Source organism: Mobula birostris, chromosome 13 (assembly GCF_030028105.1).
Source record: "Mobula birostris isolate sMobBir1 chromosome 13, sMobBir1.hap1, whole genome shotgun sequence".
In the NCBI taxonomy this organism is placed as follows: Eukaryota; Metazoa; Chordata; class Chondrichthyes; order Myliobatiformes; family Myliobatidae; genus Mobula; species Mobula birostris.
In genome coordinates, this window is record NC_092382.1 from 43,880,061 (window position 1) to 43,886,060 (window position 6,000).

Below are 6,000 nucleotides of genomic sequence, written 5' to 3' on the forward strand. Positions count from 1 at the left end.
GATCAGAAATGATAGGAAAAGACAGGAGGGGGAGGGATGGAGCCAAGAGCTGGAGAGGTGATTAGCAAAAGGGATATGAGAGGATCATGGATCTGGATTCAGAGGGACAGTGGGAGAAAAAGGAGAGTGAGAGAAAGAATGTGTGCATAAAAATAAGTAACAGATGGGGTACGAGGGGGAGGTGGGGCCTAGCGGAAGTTAGAGAAGTCGATGTTCATGCCATCAGGTTGGAGGCTACCCAGACGGAATGTAAGGTGTTGTTCCTCCAACCTGAGTGTGGCTTCTTCTTGACAGTAGAGGAGACCGTGGATAGACATATCAGAATGGGAATGGGACATGGAATTAAAATGTGTGGCCACTGGGAGATCTGCTTTCTCTGGGGGACAGTGGGTAGTTGTTCATTGAAACCGTCTTCCAGTCTGCTTCGGATCTCGCCAATATATAGAAGGCTATATCGGGAGCACCGGACGCAGTATATCACCCCAGCCGACTCACAGGTGAAGTGTTGCCTCACCTGGAAGGACTGTCTGGGGCCCTGAATGGTAGTGAGGGAGGAAGTGTAAGGGCATGTATAGCACTTGTTCCGCTTACAAGGATAAGTGCCAGGAGGGAGATCGGTGGGGAGGGATGTGGGGGGCGGGGGGACGAATGGACAAGGAAGTCGCGTAGGGAGCGATCCCTGCGGAAAGCAGAGAGAGGGGGGAGGGAAAGATGTGCTTAGTGGTGGGATCCCGTTGGAGGTGGCGGAACTTAAGGAGAATTATATTTTGGACCCGGAGGCTGGTGGGGTGGTAGGTAAGGACAAGGGGAACCCTATTCCTAGTGGGGTAGCGGGAGGATGGATCTGCAATGGCCGACTGAATCCCTTCCAAAATGAGAGCCAGTGAATGACGTCACACTGCTAGCAACGTCATGGCAATGTATCCAATCAGATCACGGACATGGACACGTGATCGGGCTCTCCTTGTAGCGAGTGGGGCGCTGTCTTCTCCAGCATCTTCGCCTCCACATTCAAGGATCGGCGGCATTCAAGCGCTGGTGAACTGACAGAAACAGCGGAACTAACGTGATTGAGATTCGCGTACACAAATCCTTCACCTTTCCAGCCTGTTAAAAGTTTGCAAAGCATGGCCAGTTGGTCAAGGACAACACTTCAGCTGAGATAATTTTGGACTCCATGGTGATGTCTGATACAAACTTTGTGACAGCTTCAAATAACTTAGAGGAACAACACCCCATCTTCTAACTGGCCATAGTTCAGGCATTCGGGCACAATATCAAACTCTCTGCAAAGCAAAGAAAAAAAGACAATCATACACCAAATTTGCAGAGAGAAAAATGTTGTGCAAACAGCTACGGTGTACGAGCGTCCACAGCCACAAGACAGTCATCACTGTTGTCTTAGTTCAGCGCAGAAACGAGGAAACTGGAGAGGGGTTCAGGGGAGCGAGAGAGTGATGAACGCACGAAGGCGTGCCAGGAGGGGAGGAGATGACGGAGAGTGGGAACTGTTTAGGGGAAGGAGGGAGTTCTCGGAGACGGTGTGGCGTAGGGGAGGATGAGGGTGACCGAGATGGGGAGGTTTGTGGAGGCGGGTAGAGGATATGGGAAGTCGAGTAGGGGTGATAGAAATGGTGAGGACCGACGAAGGAATGTCCATCTCTCACCGACTCTCCTCCCCTCTCTGCTCCAGAGGTCGATATCACACACTGACACAAGTACTTCCAACTTGAAATGTTTGTTCCGCTTTGTGGAGACCCGCTGTTGATCGCATTGAAAGGAAACTACATGGGGAACGATTGTCTGGTTCCCCTCGTCTGGAGAGAGTGAGGACTCACCACACACTCCCCAACACTTCCGTCTGGCTCTGCTTCCACCCACCCAGTTCCCAACGAACCTTTGAACCTTTTTTGAACATTTGAACCGGTTTCCCAGGTACCTCGATTATTTACAGGGGTCTCTGCGTTGATTATTTGCGCTGCAGCGGGATCCTTGTATTTGGGAGAATTGCTTTCCTCGCGCTGCCGCATAGTCCTGCCTCCGCTGTCTGCTTGTATTCCCTTGTCTGACCTCTGGTTTCTGTCTCTACTGAGGAATCTGCCATTACCCCACTGCTGTGTTGAGTCGTTGTCTCCGCTCGCCGTGACAAAGTCTGTCATTTCTCCAATGTCCTGCCAGCGACCACAGTGACGCTACCTGCCTTTCACCCTGCACTCTTCAATTCCCCGCTATGCAGAAATCTGCCCGTGTCTAAAATACACAGAGCCTTTGGTACACCTGTATACCTGTTCGTTAATGCAAATATCGAATCAGTCAATCATCCGGCAGCACCTTAACACATTACAGTTCTGCAGACATGATCAAGATGTTCCTGTTGGGACCAAACGTCAGACAAGGGAAGAGATGTGATTGAACTGACGTTGAGCATGGGATAGTTATTGCTGCCAGACGGAATGACTTGAGAATTTCTCAAGCGACTAATCTTCTGGGATTTTCACTCACATCAGTGAATCAAATAAACGCACGTTGCCACAGCGGCGTGCGGAAGAGCATCTCTGAACGCACAGCACGTCCAACCTTGTAGTGGCTGGGCTGCAGCGGCAAAAGGCCGCACGGGCTTCCACTCCTGTACCTGACCACCCGGCCACTGACTGCGTATTTACTGAAGTAGCCTCAACTACAGAGGAGTCAACAGGTTCATTTGTTACATTTCCGACCGATCCCCTCTCTTTCTTCTGGATTGCAGTCAGTTTACTCCCAGGAGATTCATAGGGTTAACCCCGTCATCTCCACAATCAATTCCTCGGCACTATCTCCAGAGCTAATCCATTTCCCGTGACGTAACGCTGCAGGTCTACAAAACAATTGTGAGAGAGCACACTTACAGTACTGTGCTCAGTCCTGAACGTAGCACATTGAACATAAAACAATGCAGCAAAGCAACCGGCCACTCCAATGGGGGCGAATTCACAGAGAATAATGATTATTAGGAATTTGATAGCAATCTCTATCTTCATCATTATAAAATTAATTCTTAAAAAGCACATTTTAATGACGACGGTCAATGAATCGTAGAATTAGAGAATAAGACATATCGTGTTGCAACTGCGGGCGTTAATGTTACCAGCATGAAAAACTCTTATTCATAACCAACCCCGTGACTAATGTTGTTGAGGTGGCAAAGTTACAACAATGAAACAATTTATTCCATTTGCTTAGAGTGTTTTTTCTTTCCTTCAATACTGCGAATCCTCTCAATATACATTACTAGATTTATGGAATGCTGACGAAATTAATGAAGGCTTTGGGATATTTATTTGCAATTTCCACCATGTTCTCGTCGGATATTATTTCTGTTATTTACATAGCAACCCATTTAATGTCAACACATATTTCACTCCATTGCTCAGCTCCTCTCTGAACTTCCTCTGCGTCAGCCCATAGATGCAAGTGTTGGTGCAGGTACTGAGAGACGTCAGCATAATAGCACATGTTTCAAAGATGAAAATCGGAGTATTCAGATATTTGTCTGTGAAGGAATAATTCACCGCTTGCCAATTCATAGACTGTATTATGTAGGGCATCCACAGTAAAATGAAATTACCTGACAGAGCAAACAACAGGATAACAGACTTTCTCCGGTTCTCCACTTCCAGATCTTTTTGATTTTCACTGTTACTCCGGAGTCCCTTGCGGACTCTATTTGCCGCTATAATGTGTTTCGCTGTTAAATCGTTACACAGAAGGATTAAACAAATTGGTAGTATCGGTGTGGTGATGCTGTCAAGCAATTCGTAGGCCTTCCACACTGCAGAAGTGAAGTATTCATGTATGAAGACGCAACGCCACGGTACTTTATTAATTATTACATGAGGCTCCACTACAAAGTAAAACGGGATGCACCTCGCAAGGCCCGCAAACGCTACTATTACTGTGACGATGGTCGCTACTCTCTCTGTACAGTATCGTTTCCGAAAACTTTGACAGCAGATCGCAACGAAACGATCGAATGTGAAAGCCACTGTGAGCCAAACGGAGAAATCCAAGCTTGCAACTGTAATCACAAGCGTCAGAGCGCAAACGGCAGTGACGAGCAAGAATCTGGCGTACATGTAGAGATTATTGATATCCTGCCCAATAACTACAATGACAACGACAGTGAGATCTGCCGCAGCCATTCCCACTAGGTAGCGAGTGACACACCTAGAGAGTCCACATTTTCCACGGGACAGGATCACAATCGCAATTAAATTCACTGCAATATAAAGAGAAAGCAGAGGTTAACTTTAGAGAAGTTCAGACGAATCATTTCCCCCTCATTAATAAGTGAGAAAGCTGCTGATTGCTCTGAGCACACACCAATCATCTGCTTTATCGGAGTACTTGCGCTTAGGAATTCAGGATGCGAATATCAGACTTGACTAATGCTTCGTAAGGTGGAGGTGTAATGCACGTGGAGGAATATGCTGGGGTGCATCGGACTCTCGAAAATGTTGCAGATGTTCCAAAAGAAATATTGAAAAAAGAAGCAAAATGCTTAACTGGTCACGCGAAAGATGTGGAAATAAACGGTTGATGATGCAAGTCGATAAATCCTTCAGTAAAACTAGAAGTGAAGGAAAACGTGTTGTTGTGTTTCAGCGGGAATGGGGTGAGAGAAAGAGAGGAAATAGACCGTGTTCGACACCGCGACTCCTACGGTGCAGTAGCGATAAGCAGCTTTGCCTGGTGCATTCAATGGACTGTCAAGTTAATCCTAAAACATGTTGCTTTGATCCTGATGTGTTAAAATGGTGTGAATACACAATTTTGAAAATGCAGACTGGCAGAGCTTCACGGCGTAGAGCTGACAAATCACCTGTTGCCGATTTTGTGCGGATAGATAAAGAAAAGAAAAACGGTTTCACTGTCGTAGGACGATGTGGTGAGGTATAGTCGGAAGTGCGAAATACCGGAAATTGGAGACTGGATATTCATGACTGAAGTCTGCATTGTGTCTCGTGTGGAGGAGTTGGTGTTGTTCAGGTTTGCGCTGAGCTTCGCTCAGAAGGACCAAGGCACCACAGACGGAGATTTTCAAAAATGGAATGAGACTGAACATAATACCGAAAAGTTTATTACTATCCAGGTTCTTCTCGAAACGCTCATCCAATTTTCTTTGGTTACCACTCTGCAGCGAGTTGTCTCATTCTCCATCTGATCGCACTGACCAGTCATCTACCTGTGACCCTGACCCAGTCATCCCCTCCGGTCTGACAGGGGCATATGATGCAGCTCTGCATCTCACAATCTTTACATTCATCTAACAGTGCTCTCGCTCTCTAACTGTACAATGTGCTTGATGTTATGTAATTAATTCAAAGTTACCCGCTCTCTCGAAGACTCGGTGAACACAGTATCTCGTACAGTCGCCCCGGTGTCTTTATAATGCGGATATACAGTTTGATATATCTTCATCTCCGGGAAACAAGTTTCTCGTTTGACCAGTGCCCATGACGAGTTTACGATCTCAAACACCATGTCTGCTTTTCTTATCACAGAAGTTGTGAACTCTGCTTTCTCTTTCCTAAATCATTTGTTTCCTCAATTGCTCTCGCTCTTCATTGTGTTTGCATTCGCACTGTTCTGACTGTCATTTATAAAGCAACGGAGTGACTCTCATCACTCTGATCACCCAAAATGAGAACCAAGTCAGATTGGTCGCTTTGGCCACCTTCAGGCTTGTGGAAGACTGACACTTCATGCAGGTGCAATCAATCTTTTACTGCGGCTTTTCAGGGAAGAGGAACATCCTGTTTTGTGTCCAGAGCAGTCCACATCTCAGTTGTTTTGTCAGGAAAAGGCGGAGAGCTCGGAATGTGTCAGATGGATGGAAACATGGACCATGATTCTTCTGAACCCACAATGGGGTAGTTTGGAAGAAAAGTGCCAACCTAACAGAAATTTAGTTTGCTCTTACGTAGTTTTGTGATGGCGATGAAATTCGTTGTGTTGTGGATG